Source organism: Mytilus californianus, unplaced genomic scaffold, assembly GCF_021869535.1.
Source record: "Mytilus californianus isolate M0D057914Y unplaced genomic scaffold, xbMytCali1.0.p SCAF_2, whole genome shotgun sequence".
NCBI classification, from domain to species: domain Eukaryota; kingdom Metazoa; phylum Mollusca; class Bivalvia; order Mytilida; family Mytilidae; genus Mytilus; species Mytilus californianus.
Window position 1 is genome coordinate 46,751,276 of NW_026262668.1, and position 16,163 is coordinate 46,767,438.

At 30.6% G+C, this 16,163-nt stretch overlaps 1 long non-coding RNA gene across 1 annotated transcript in view; it reads right to left on the reverse strand.

Annotated features, from left to right (window-relative positions):
* Window positions 1–16,163, reverse strand: part of LOC127729892 (uncharacterized) — a 73,716-nt gene that overhangs the window by 25,683 nt on the left and 31,870 nt on the right. Inside the window, exons 8-9 of the long non-coding RNA XR_007994883.1 lie at window positions 11,204–11,279; window positions 6,168–8,161 (exon numbers count right to left, since the gene is read on the reverse strand). This is a non-coding gene — a long non-coding RNA (uncharacterized LOC127729892). The remainder of the gene's footprint in view (window positions 1–6,167; window positions 8,162–11,203; window positions 11,280–16,163) is intronic.

Here is a 16,163-nt window from a genome sequence, read left to right on the forward strand (position 1 = left end):
CATTTTGAACTTGAATCTAAACAATCTAAATAAAGTCATATTGTTCCAATTACTTAATAAAAAATTCAGGTAAATAAGTAAATATCTAAATTGACAATCTACTTCCTTTAATATAAATATTGAAAAAGAGGTTTACAATACATTCTTTATTATGAATGTTAAATCATCGTAGACATATTGAGGGCACTTTGCAAATTCTCATCTGATATTTTGAACATTAAAGAAATTATAAACTATAAATCTATAACTTATATTATTTATCCTCTAAAGAATTAAACTGTATCTATAGATTCTCCATTTAACATCTTCTGCTGCCATGCTGCACCTTCTACTACTAAAACATCATATAAAGTTGCATCTGTAAAAAAACAATCAATTCAGAAATTAATGTGATATGTGATAGTATATTTACAATTACTTTACGTTCTTATTAAAAATATACCTCAGTACAGTAAATATTTGAATAAAAGAAATGTTAGACAAATTTGTAATAAAATTTCAAACTGTTGTTCAAGGGGAAAACTGACTTTTGTTACCCAACACATATAGGTTACTTGACACGGATTCCCAAAATATATGGTTCTATATACTTTTACATTAAATATGTACAAAAAATAGTTACTTCCTTTTCACACAATTCTGGTTGGCTTTTTCAAGGTCATATGGCTTGCAACCTAATGCAAGAAGTCCTATCATTTATAAAAATAAAGTTAATGCTAAGGTCAAAATCTAGAATGTCAAATTTACCTATGACCTTGACCTATATTTCAAGGTCATAAAGTAAGGACCTCAAATCAAAAGACACTAGATCTCTACTATATATGGTTAATGAGTAATATCACCATACAGCTAGTTTTAAATATGAGAGGGGAGAAAACTCCCATTTTATGTCAACGTACGTGTTCAACCAAAAATACGACATGTTGCATATAACAATTTAGTAAAAATATTTTGTCAATATCCTGTACGGCGTCTGATAAGAAATAATAAAATGCTCCACTGGATGCAGCTTGATACGACCGCAGAGGTCGAACCCTGAACAGTTGGGGCAAGTATAATAAACACAACATTCAAGCTTGATACAGCTCTGAATTTGAATTGTGATTAAATATTTGACACAGCATAGGTTTCTGACACAGAATGAATGTGGTCTTCAAGAACTTAAAAATTGTTAATTTACCTATTATGGTCTAATATCCAAATCTAAATACATGGTTAAATGCAGCATATCAAAGAATCCAAAGAATTCAATTTTTGATGAAATCAAACAAAGTTTAATTTTGGACCCTTTGGACCTTAATGTAGACCAATTTAAAAAACAGGACCCAATACTAAAAATCTAAATACACGGTTAGGTTTGGCAGCCCACAAATAAAAATAAAAAATCTAAATACATGTTTAGATTCAGCATATCAAAGAACCCCAAGAATTCAATTTTTGTTAAAAATCAAACTAAGTTTAATTTTGGACCGAAAAAAAATCCCCCCCAAAATTTTTTGAACCCCTTTTTGATTCATCACCCCAAACTTAATCCCAGCCTTCCCTTTGTGGAATGGTACCTTGCAGTACAATTTCAGAGAGATCCATACACTTGAACACAAGTTATTGTCGGGAAACTAGAAAAAAAGCTTGTTTTTTGGCCCCAAATTCCTAAACGTTTACGGCAATTACCCCAAAACTCAAACCCAGCTTTCCCTTTGTGATATGGAGCCTTGTAGTACAATTTCATAAAGATCCATACACTTACACACAAGTTATTGTCATGAAACTAGAAAAATGCTTGTTTTTTGCCCCTGTTTAGGCCGACAATTCCTAATTCTTAAACTAAAGTTATTGTGCAAAAACCAATGTGTCTTCAGACGATGAATCGCCAACGTCATACCAATATACAACTGCAAAAATTTTTCATAAAGATCCATACACTTACAAGTTATTGTCTTGAAACTAGAAAAATGCTTGTTTTTGGCCCCTTTGTGGCCCCAAATTCCTAAACATTTACGGCAATTACCCCAAAACTCAAACCCAGCTTTTCCTTTGTGATATGGAGCCTTGGAGTACAATTTCATAAAGATTCATACACTTACACACAAGTTATTGTCTTGAAACTAGAAAAATGCTTGTTTTTTGCCCCCGTTTAGGCCCGTAATTCCTAATTCTTAAACTAAAGTTATTGTGCAAAAATCAATGTGTCTTCGGACGATGAAAACGCCAAAGTCATACCAATATATCACTGCAAAAATTTTTTGAGGTCGTATAAGCCAAAATAAAAATGTAGATGACCTTGACCTTTCACCTTGACCTAAACTTTCTTTAAGTGGACCAAGGACCTCAAACCAAAACACCCTAGGTCTCTATCACTTATGGTTTACAAGTTACAAATACATATCACTTATTTCAAATACATAAGGGGGAATAACTCTCATATGGAGTCTTCATAACGCTTAGGTCAAAATGAAACTCAACGTATCCAGAGGATATAACGAGTAATTTGCAAAAATTAATTAGTCGGTTTCTTCTAAGGTTGCGAAGAATAACAAATAACAAGAAAACAGTGTTCGGGGAGAACTCTTACATAGAAAAGTATTCGGTTAAGCGGTGTCAGTTTCAAAAGCGTATAAACTGTTTGATATCATATACCAAATATCTAAGCGATATCTTGCTAAACAACCAAACAACGAAGAAAAAAAATAACAAAAGCATTAATTAGGTCTTTCAATGAAAAAGTGGAAAGACCTTATCAGCTTCAAATAGAGACTATTGGCTGTTGCAATCAATTATAAATAAATGTCACTCATATTTTATGTCAAATCCTAAATTGGACTCAAGTATATTTACAATTACTACGCATTCATGTTAAAAATTAATTCACTTGATTATACATTTGAACAAAAAAAATATGTAAACGAATTTGAAATAAAATTTTATTTAAGCTGTTGTTCCAGGGAAAACTAATATTTATTACCCAACACATATAAACATAGTCTAAAGTACAATTGTAATGACTAAATACTTACATGTTAAACATCCTCATGTGCCATCTACCACGAAACCATCTTGAATGTGTGGGAGTGGAACATATCTGGGCTGTATCTTTTACAAAAGAAAAAAATTGAATTAACATCAGCTTTAGAGAATATTTAATGGCTGTTGAAAAAATTAAAAAATTAATGTGATTCACGTTTTATGTCAAATCTTAAATTACGAACAATTAATTTACAATTACTCTTTCATTCTTATTAAGATGTACCACATTTGAAATTCGAATAAAAGATATTTTAGACCAATTTGTAATAAAATTTTAAGCTACTGTTTCAGTGAAAACAGATTTTTATTGACTTCCAAATATTAACATAGTTTTAAGTACAATTGTAATGACCAAATACTTACATGTTGACTCTACTTATCTGCCATGAATCCACCTTCTCTGTCTAGGAGTTCAACATATTGAGGCTGTATCTTTAACAAAAACTATAACTTAATATCAGCTTTAGAGTCTATTTGCTGTTGCAATTTTTTCAGAATTTAATCTTTTGCATGTTGGACAAGAATATTTATAATTACTATACATTCCATCAAGAATATATTTCATTAGAGTATAAATTTGAAGAAAATATTTTTAGACCAATTTGTAATAAAGTTTCAAATTGGTTGATAATGAAACAGAGCCAGGCAAAAAACTAAATACATTTTACCATAAACACAAGTTTTCATCATACTATGTAATCAGCTCTGTTGGGGAATATGTTTTCACAAGATTAGCGCCCATTAAATTCATCAATGTTATATCAAAATCTAAAGTTTGCTCTCTGCAAAGGTCTGCTTTTACGAGACCCATTTTAACATAAAGCATCTTTTTGTTAAACTGTTCAGGAAAAAAAAAACGGATTTTTATTACCTAACAAACATAAACATAGTTTTAAGAAAAATTGTAATGACCAAATACCTACATGTGCAACATCCTAATGTGCTATCTACAATGACAGCATCTTTCATGGTATAGGAGTGTTACATATTTAGGCTGTATAATCTGTAACAAAAACAAAAATTATAAATTAAATTTCCGCTTTAAATCCAGACTTTTTGCTGTTGCAATCAATTCAGAAAATAATATGATGCATGTTTTATGTTAAATCCCAAATTAGAGAAAAGTATAAAAACAATTACTATACATTCTAATTAAAATATTCAGCATTAGATTTGATTTGATTTTTTGGTGTTTTAACGCCACTTTTGGGCTATTTCGTGGCGGCCAGTTTTTATTGGGGGAGGAAGCCGGAGTGCCCCGGAGAAAACCACCGACCTTCGATAGGAAAACTGACAGTCCTAGTCAATTAAGATTGGAGTCGAGTGCACCCGCACGAATGGGGTTCGAACTCACAACCTCAAGTGTTGACTGGCTAGTGATTACAGTAGCAACTACTTAGACCACTTGGCCACCGTGGACCCTTCCAGCATCAGAGTATAAATTTGAATGAAAGAAATTTTAGCCCAATTTGATATAAAACTTCAATCTGTTGGTTTTCAGGGGAAAAAAAAACTCATTTTTATTACCTAACAAATATAGATATAGTTTTAAGACAAGAGTGCACACGCTGAAATGTCTCGCCTTCTTTACTAATCATTGATATTATGTTGATAGTCCTAAATATAAAGCTGTATTACAACTGTCACATAAACTTAACATTAACCAAGTAAACTAAACATTGACCAATGAACCATGAAAATGAGGTCAAGGTCAGATGAACCATGCTAGGCAGGCATGTACAGCTAACAATTCTTCCATACAACAAATATAGTTGACCTATTGCTTATATTTTAAGAAAAACAGACCAAAACACAAAAACTTAACACTGAGCAATGAACCTTGAAAATGAGGTCAAGGTCAAATAAAACCTGCGTGACTGACATATAGATCATAAAATATTTCCATACACCAAATATAGTTGAACTATTGCATATAGTATTAGAAAAAAAGACCAAAACTCAAAAACTTAACTTTGACCACTGAACCATGAAAATGAGGTCAAGGTAAGATGACACCTGCCAGCTAGACATGTACACCTTACAATCATTCCATACACCAAATATAGCTGACCTATTGCATGCAGTATTAGAAAGAAAGACCAAAACTCAAAAACTTAACTTTGACCACTGAACCATGAAAATGAGGTCAAGGTCAGATGACACCTGCCAGCTAGACATGTACACCTTACAATCATTCCATACACCAAATATAGTAGACCTATTGCATACAGTATAAGAAAAACAGACCAAAACACAAAAACTTAACTATAACCACTGAACCATGAAAATGAGGTCAAGGTCAGATGACACCTGCCAGTTGGACATGTACACCTTACAGTCCTTCCATACACCGAATATACTAGACCTATTGCTTATAGTATCTGAGATATGGACTTGACCACGAAAACTTAACCTTGTTCACTGATCCATGAAATGAGGTCGAGGTCAAGTGAAAACTGTCTGACGGGCATGAGGACCTTGCAAGGTACGCACATACCAAATATAGTTATCCTATTACTTATAATAAGAGAGAATTTAACATTACAAAAAATCTGAACTTTTTTTTTCAAGTAGTCACTGAACCATGAAAATGAGGTCAAGGACATTGGACATGTGACTGACGGAAACTTCGTAACATGAGGCATCCATATACAAAGTATGAAGCATCCAGGTCTTCCATCTTCTAAAATATAAAGCTTTTAAGAAGTTAGCTAACGCCGCCGGATCGCTATCCCTATGTCGAGCTTTCTGCGACAAAAGTTGCAGGCTCTACAAAAAAACTATAATGACCAAATACCTACATGTGTCTAATCCTAATGCGCATCTGCAATGCAAGCATCTTTCATGGTATAGGAGTCTTACATATTTAGGCTATCTGTAACAAAACAAAAAAAAATAGAGAATATTGATTGTTGAAATTAATTCAAAATTAATATGATGCATTTTTTATGACAAATCCTAATTTGAAGACAAGTATATAAACAATTTCTATACATTATCATTAAAATAATCTTCATAAGAGTGTAAATTTAAATAAAAGATCAAATCTAATTTAAGCTGTTGTTCAAGGGAAAACTGATTTTAGTTACCTGCAAACCATATAAACATAGTTAAAAGTACAATTAAAAATACCAAATACCTACATGCTACGTATCCAGATGTGTGATCAATCTACCATGAAACCATCTTCATTGTCTAGGAGTGTAACATATTTAGGCTGTATCTGAAAATATCAAAATCGAGTTTAAAATGTCATTTCCAGTCTTAGATTATAGCTGAGTGCCAATTCTAAAAATATATGGTTTCTATACACTTTTGTCCGTATAAAGGAGATAATTTGTTACTTCGAGTTTGAAAAATATTACTTCTGGTATAATATGATAGGTTACTTGACATGGATTCCAAAAATATATGGTTCTATATACTTTTATATTAAATAAGTACAAAAAATAGCTACTTCCGATTCAAACAAGGTCACTTCTGGTCGACTTTTTCAAGGTCATATGGCTTGTAACCTAATGCAAGAAGTCCTATGGCTCTATCATTTATAAAAATAAAGTTAGTGCTAAGATCAAAATCTAGAACGTCAAATTTACCTATGACCTTGACCTATATTTCAAGGTCATAAAGTAAGGACCTCAAATAAAAAGACCCTAGATCTCTACTATATATGGTTAATGAGTAATATCACCATACAGCTAGTTTTAAATATGAGAGGGGAGAAAACTCCCATTTTATGTCAACGTACGTGTTCAACCAAAAATCATATGTTACGACATGTTGCATATAACAATTTAGAAAAATATTTTGTCAATATCTTATACGGCCTCTGATAAGAAATAACAAGCCAAAATAAAAATTTAGAAAATGACCTTGACCTTTGACCTTGCCCTAAATTTTCTTTAAGTGGACCAAAGACCTCAAACCAAAACACCCTAGGTCTCTATCTCTTATGGTTTACAAGTTGCAAATAAAAATATCACTTATTATGGTTCACAAGTTACAATTTAATTTTGAAACAATAAATTTCCAAAATCGATTTTAAAAATTATAAATTATCAAGTTTAAATATTATATATTCAAAGTTCAAATGTTCATGCACTAATATTGTTTCTTTTTCAATTACAATAAAATACCAAATGTATATCATTTCAGAATTACATAGACAGTTCCCTTTGAATGACAAAACCATATCCTGAAGACATAGAAACCACTGATTCCTCCAAAGAAAAAAACAAGAAACACCTCAATAAGAACTACCTCAGTAACTCCTAAACCCACTATGTTAAATGTTAGTGAAGATGATACCATGCAAGAAAATGTACTTCTGAAATGATAATTTGATATTTGCTTAGTCCACAACAAAACTTTTAAGATATACATTAAAGAGTGCATGAACTAAACCATAAGTTAAAGTCAATTTTGTTTGTGTTAATTTGAAATTGATTTTTTTTTTAATTCTTTATTTAGATATATTTAACAAAACTGCATATACATTTTTGTGTTTATCGTACAAAAGCAATAATAGATATAATAGGAAAAAATATTTCACCAAATTGGGTGTTCTGATTTGGTTACTCAAAAGATGATGCAAAAAGGAAAATACAGAATATTTACAGACTATTCTAATTTATTCATATGTATAATATGGTAACTTGTCAAATTTGAAGAGTTTCTATTTTAAGATTTTAGTTAGAGCTGGCATTATTTACAACCAATAATTGATCTTTTGGCTATACAATTGAAGTTGTTGGCAAACCAAAACTATCTGATGTATATACATTTTGAACTTGAATCTAAACAATCTAAATAAAGTCATATTGTTTTATTACTTAATAAAAAAATTCAGGTAAATAAGTAAATATCTAAATTGACAATCTACTTCCTTTAATATGAATATTGAAAAAGAGGTTTACAATACATTCTTTATTATGAATGTTAAATCATCGTAGACATATTGAGGGCACTTTGCAAATTCTCATCTGATATTTTGAACATTAAAGAAATTATAAACTATAAATCTATAACTTATATTATTTATCCTCTAAAGAATTAAACTGTATCTATAGATTCTCCATTTAACATCTTCTGCTGCCATGCTGCACCTTCTACTACTAAAACATCATATAAGTTGCATCTGTAAAAAAACAATCAATTCAGAAATTAATGTGATATGTGATAGTATATTTACAATTACTTTACGTTCTTATTAAAAATATACCTCAGTACAGTAAATATTTGAATAAAAGAAATGTTAGACAAATTTGTAATAAAATTTCAAACTGTTGTTCAAGGAGAAAACGGACTTTTGTTACCTAACACATATAGGTTACTTGACACGGATTCCCAAAATATATGGTTCTATATACTTTTACATTAAATATGTACAAAAAATAGTTACTTCCTTTTCACAAAATTCTGGTTGGCTTTTTCAAGGTCATATGGCTTGCAACCTAATGCAAGAAGTCCTATCATTTTTAATTTAAGTTAATGCTAAGGTCAAAATCTAGAATGTCAAATTTACCTATGACCTTGACCTATATTTCAAGGTCATAAAGTAAGGACCTCAAATCAAAAGACACTAGATCTCTACTATATATGGTTAATGAGTAATATCACCATACAGCTAGTTTTAAATATGAGAGGGGAGAAAACTCCCATTTTATGTCAACATATGTCTTCAACCAAAAATCATGTGTTACGACATGTTGCATATAACAATTTAGTAAAAATATTTTGTCATCCTGTACGGCGTCTGATTATAAGAAATAATAAAATGCTCCACTGGGTGCAGCTTGATACGACCGCAGAGGTCGAACCCTGAACAGTTGGGGCAAGTATAATAAACACAACATTCAAGCTTGATACAGCTCTGAATTTGAATTGTGATTAAATATTTGACACAGCATAGGTTTCTGACACAGAATGAATGTGGTCTTCAAGAACTTAAAAATTGTTAATTTACCTATTATGGTCCAATATCCAAATCTAAATACATGGTTAATTTTGGACCCTTTGGACCTTAATGTAGACCAATTTAAAAAACAGGACCCAATACTAAAAATCTAAATACACGGTTAGATTTGGCATATCAAAAAACCCCAATAATTCAATTTTTGATGAAATCAAACAAAGTTTTATTTTGGACCCTTTTGACCTCAATATGAACCAATTTGATAGCATGGCCCACAAATAAAAATAAAAAATCTAAATACATGTTTAGATTCAGCATATCAAAGAACCCCAAGAATTCAATTTTTGATTTCAATTTTGGACCGAAAAAAAATCCCCCCCAAAATTTTTTGAACCCCTTTTTGATTCATCACCCCAAACTTAATCCCAGCCTTCCCTTTGTGGAATGGTACCTTGCAGTACAATTTCAGAGAGATCCATACACTTGAACACAAGTTATTGTCGGGAAACTAGAAAAAAAGCTTGTTTTTTGGCCCCAAATTCCTAAACATTTACGGCAATTACCTCAAAACTCAAACCCAGCTTTTCCTTTGTGATATGGAGCCTTGTAGTACAATTTCATAAAGATTCATACACTTACACACAAGTTATTGTCTTGAAACTAGAAAAATGCTTGTTTTTTGCCCCTTTTTCCTAAAATTACCTCCAATATTAATCCCAGCCTTTCCCATGTGGTATGGTATCTTGCAGTACAATTTCAGAGAGATCCATACACTTGAACACAAGTTATTGTCTTGAAACTAGAAAAATGCTCATTTTTGGCCCCTTATTCCTAAACGTTTTGGGCAATTACCCCAAAACTATATTCCAGCTTTCCCTTTGTGATATGGAACCTTGTAGTACAATTTCAGAAAGATCCATACACTTACACACAAGTTATTGTCATGAAACTAGAAAAATGCTTGTTTTTTGCCCCTTTTTAGGCCCCTTACTCCTAATTCTTAAACTAAAGTTATTGTGCAAAAACCAATGTGTCTTCGGACGATGACAACGCCAAAGTCATACCAATATTACTGATTAAAAAAATATACGGTTTCTATAGATTTTTGCCTGAAATAAGGGAGATAATTGTCAACTTCTGGTTTAGAAAATGTAACTTCCGTTCTCATTCGATATCTTTATTCACATTAATTCTCAAAATATAAAATTTGTATATACTTGTGCATGTAATAAGGGAGATAATATGCTATTTCCGGTCTATAAAATGTCACTTCTGGTCTCAAATGATAGGTTAATGTATGACCATTCAAAAAAATATATGGTTTCAAAAATGACTACTTCCGGTTCACCCAAGGTCACTTCCGGTTGATATTTTTCAAGGTCATATGTCACAACTTTTTCTAAAAGACCTTATTGCTTTAGCATGTACCAATCTGAAGTTATAATCAATTTACCTTAAAATTAAACATTTCAGGGGCAATAACTCCTATAACATGTCAATGGATTGTTTCAGACCAAATGTATCATATCTTCATCATAATAAAACAAAAATTTTGCACTAGTTCTTTTATATGACGTTAAAAATATCAAAGAAAATGCAAAAACAAGCAAAAAACAAAATTGAGAACATGACCTTGACCTCATTTTCTAAGTTAGGCCCCAAGGACCTCAAATAAAAAGACTTTAGGTTTATACGGCTTACGGTTTATGAGTTACAAAAACATAACGACAAATATAATTGATAAAGGTAGATAACTCCTATCAAATTTCACTGGATCGCTTCAATCCAAATCAGCCAAAAATTTCAGAGGATGTAACGAACAAATATGAAAAAGAATTTTGTCGTTATCTTTTTTGGTTACGGAGGAGATACACTCACAAGTAAAAGTGTTTAGGGAGATAACTCTTACAATAAAAAAGTCTTCACCTTAGAGAGATGTTTATAAAGCGCAATAAGTGTTCGATATCATATACTAAATAATATCTAAGCAACATCTTGCGAAACAATTTTATACCGCAAGAAAAGGGTTTGGTGAAGAAAAAAAAAAATAATAATCAGAACAAATACAATAGGTCTAAGTGGTGAGACCTAATTACAACGCATTCATGTTAAAATTTACTTTTCTAGATTATAAATTTGAACAAAAGAAATAAGTAAACTAATTTGAAATAAAATTTTATTTAAGCTGTTGTTCCAGGGAAAACTGATATTTATTACCCAACACATACATAGTCTAAAGTACAATTGTAATGACTAAATACTTACATGTTAAACATCCTCATGTGCCATCTACCACGAAACCATCTTGAATGTGTGGGAGTGGAACATATCTGGGCTGTATCTTTTACAAAAGAAAAAAATTGAATTAAAATCAGCTTTAGAGAATATTTAATGGCTGTTGAAAAAATTAAAAAAATAATGTGATTCATGTTTCATGTCAAATCTTAAATTATGGACAATTAATTTACAATTACTCTTTCATTCTTATTAAAATATACCACATTTGAAATTCGAATAAGATATTTTAGACCAATTTGTAATAAAATTTTAAGCTATTGTTTCAGTGAAAACAGATTTTTATTGACTTCCAAATATTAACATAGTTTTAAGTACAATTGTAATGACCAAATACTTACATGTTGACTCTTCATATCTGCCATGACTCCATCTTCTCTGTCTAGGAGTGCAACATATTTCGGCTGTTTCCAACAAAACCTATAACATAACATCAGCTTTTTTTTTGTTACCCAACACATATAAAAAGAGTTAAAAGTACAAATATAATGACCAAATACCTACATGATTCAAAACTCTGTGTGCTATATACCATGAAAGCCTCATTGTCTAGAAGTGTAACATATTTAGGCTGTTTCTGAAAAAAAAAAAATCATCAATTAGTATCAGCTTCAAATAGAGACTAATGGCTGTTACAATCAATTATAAAATAAATGTCACTCGTATTTTATGTCAAATCCTAAATTGGACAAAAGTATATTTACAATTAAAAACCAATTGTTCAAAGAAAGGGTTTTTTTTTCAACATTAGTTTTCTGAATAATTGATAAGAAGCTACTTCTGGTTTACTCAAAGCTACTATTGGCATCCAATCATAGGTTTCTTCATACTGATTAAAAAAATATACGGTTTCTATAGACTTTTGCCTGAAATAAGGGAGATAATTGTCAACTTCTGGTTTAGAAAATGTAACTTCCGTTCTCATTCGATATCTTTATTCACACTAATTCTCAAAATATATAGTTTGTATATACTTGTGCATGTAATAAGGGAGATAATATGCTATTTCCGGTCTATAAAATGTCACTTCTGGTCTCAAATGATAGGTTAATGTATGACCATTCAAAAAATATATGGTTTCTATATATTTTTACATAAAATAAGTGCAAAAATGACTACTTCCGGTTGATAATTTTCAAGGTCATATGTCACAACTTTTTCTAAAAGACCTTATTGCTTTAGCATGCACCAATCTGAAGTAATAATCAATTTACCTTAAAATTAAACATTTCAGGGGCAATAACTCCTATAACATGTCAATGGATTGTTTCAGACCAAATGTATCATATCTTCATCATAATAAAACAAACATTTTGCACTAGTTCTTTTATATGACGTTGAAAATATCAAAGAAAATGCAAAAACAAGCAAAAAACAAAATTGAGAACATGACCTGGACCTCATTTTCTAAGTTAGGCCCCAAGGACCTCAAATAAAAAGACTTTAGGTTTATACGGCTTACGGTTTATGAGTTACAAAAACATAACGACAAATATAATTGATAAAGGTAGATAACTCCTATCAAATTTCACTGGATCGCTTCAATCCAAATCAGCCAAAAATTTCAGAGGATGTAACGAACAAATATGAAAAAGAATTTTGTCGTTATCTTTTTTGGTTACGGAGGAGATACACTCACAAGTAAAAGTGTTTGGGGAGATAACTCTTACAATAAAAAAGTCTTCGCCTTAGAGAGATGTTTAAAAAGCGCAATAACTGTTCGATATCATATACAAAATAATATCTAAGGAACATCTTGCGAAACAATTTTATACTGCAAGAAAAGGGTTTGGTGAAGAAAAAAAAATAATAATCAGAACAAATACAATAGGTCTAAGTGGTGAGACCTAATTACAACACATTCATGTTAAAATTTACTTCACTAGATTATAAATTTGAACAAAAGAAATATGTAAACTAATTTGAAATAAAATTTTATTTAAGCTGTTGTTCCAGGGAAAACTGATATTTATTACCCAACACATACATAGTCTAAAGTACAATTGTAATGACTAAATACTTACATGTTAAACATCCTCATGTGCCATCTACCACGAAACCATCTTGAATGTGTGGGAGTGGAACATATCTGGGCTGTATCTTTTACAAAAGAAAAAAATTGAATTAACATCAGCTTTAGAGAATATTTAATGGCTGTTGAAAAAATTAAAAAATTAATGTGATTCATGTTTCATGTCAAATCTTAAATTATGGACAATTAATTTACAATTACTCTTTCATTCTTATTAAAATATACCACATTTGAAATTCGAATAAGATATTTTAGACCAATTTGTAATAAAATTTTAAGCTATTGTTTCAGTGAAAACAGATTTTTATTGACTTCCAAATATTAACATAGTTTTAAGTACAATTGTAATGACCAAATACTTACATGTTGACTCTTCATATCTGCCATGACTCCATTTTCTCTGTCTAGGAGTGCAACATATTTCAGCTGTTTCCAACAAAACCTATAACATAACATCAGCTTTTTTTTTGTTACCCAACACATATAAAAAGAGTTAAAAGTACAAATATAATGACCAAATACCTACATGATTCAAAACTCTGTGTGCTATATACCATGAAAGCCTCATTGTCTAGAAGTGTAACATATTTAGGCGGTTTCTGAAAAAAAAAAATCATCAATTAGTATCAGCTTCAAATAGAGACTAATGGCTGTTACAATCAATTGTAAAATAAATGTCACTCGTATTTTATGTCAAATCCTAAATTGGACACAAGTATATTTACAATTAAAAACCAATTGTTCAAAGAAAGGGTTTTTTTTTCAACATTAGTTTTCTGAATAATTGATAAGAAGCTACTTCTGGTTTACTCAAAGCTACTATTGGCGTCCAATCATAGGTTTCTTCATACTGATTCAAAAAATATATGGTTTCTATAGACTTTTGCCTGAAATAAGGGAGATAATTGTCAACTTCTGGTTTAGAAAATGTAACTTCCGTTCTCATTCGATATCTTTATTCACACTAATTCTCAAAATATATAGTTTGTATATACTTGTGCATGTAATAAGGGAGATAATATGCTATTTCCGGTCTATAAAATTTCACTTCTGGTCTCAAATGATAGGTTAATGTATGACCATTCAAAAAATATATGGTTTCTATATATTTTTACATAAAATAAGTGCAAAAATGACTACTTCCGGTTCACCCAAGGTCACTTCCGGTTGATATTTTCAAGGTCATATGTCACAACTTTTTCTAAAAGACCTTATTGCTTTAGCATGTACCAATCTGAAGTAATAATCAATTTACCTTAAAATTAAACATTTCAGGGGCAATAACTCCTATAACATGTCAATGGATTGTTTCAGACCAAATGTATCATATCTTCATCATAATAAAACAAACATTTTGCACTAGTTCTTTTATATGACGTTAAAAATATCAAAGAAAATGCAAAAACAAGCAAAAAACAAAATTGAGAACATGACCTTGACCTCATTTTCTAAGTTAGGCCCCAAGGACCTCAAATAAAAAGACTTTAGGTTTATACGGCTTACGGTTTATGAGTTACAAAAACATAACGACAAATATAATTGATAAAGGTAGATAACTCCTATCAAATTTCACTGGATCGCTTCAATCCAAATCAGCCAAAAATTTCAGAGGATGTAACGAACAAATATGAAAAAGAATTTTGTCGTTATCTTTTTTGGTTACGGAGGAGATACACTCACAAAAGTGTTTGGGGAGATAACTCTTACAATAAAAAAGTCTTCGCCTTAGAGAGATGTTTAAAAAGCGCAATAACTGTTCGATATCATATACAAAATAATATCTAAGCAACATCTTGCGAAACAATTTTATACCGCAAGAAAAGGGTTTGGTGAAGAAAAAAAAAATAATAATCAGAACAAATACAATAGGTCTAAGTGGTGAGACCTAATTACAACACATTCATGTTAAAATTTACTTCACTAGATTATAAATTTGAACAAAAGAAATATGTAAACTAATTTGAAATAAAATTTTATTTAAGCTGTTGTTCCAGGGAAAACTGATATTTATTACCCAACACATACATAGTCTAAAGTACAATTGTAATGACTAAATACTTACATGTTAAACATCCTCATGTGCCATCTACCACGAAACCATCTTGAATGTGTGGGAGTGGAACATATCTGGGCTGTATCTTTTACAAAAGAAAAAAATTGAATTAACATCAGCTTTAGAGAATATTTAATGGCTGTTGAAAAAATTAAAAAATTAATGTGATTCATGTTTCATGTCAAATCTTAAATTATGGACAATTAATTTACAATTACTCTTTCATTCTTATTAAAATATACCACATTTGAAATTCGAATAAGATATTTTAGACCCATTTGTAATAAAATTTTAAGCTATTGTTTCAGTGAAAACAGATTTTTATTGACTTCCAAATATTAACATAGTTTTAAGTACAATTGTAATGACCAAATACTTACATGTTGACTCTTCATATCTGCCATGACTCCATCTTCTCTGTCTAGGAGTGCAACATATTTCGGCTGTTTCCAACAAAACCTATAACATAACATCAGCTTTTTTTTTGTTACCCAACACATATAAAAAGAGTTAAAAGTACAAATATAATGACCAAATACCTACATGATTCAAATCTCTGTGTGCTATATACCATGAAAGCCTCATTGTCTAGAAGTGTAACATATTTAGGCTGTTTCTGAAAAAAAAAAAATCATCAATTAGTATCAGCTTCAAATAGAGACTAATGGCTGTTACAATCAATTATAAAATAAATGTCACTCGTATTTTATGTCAAATCCTAAATTGGACACAAGTATATTTACAATTAAAAACCAATTGTTCAAAGAAGGGTTTTTTTTTCAACATTAGTTTTCTGAATAATTGATAAGAAGCTACTTCTGGTTTACTCAAAGCTACTATTGGCG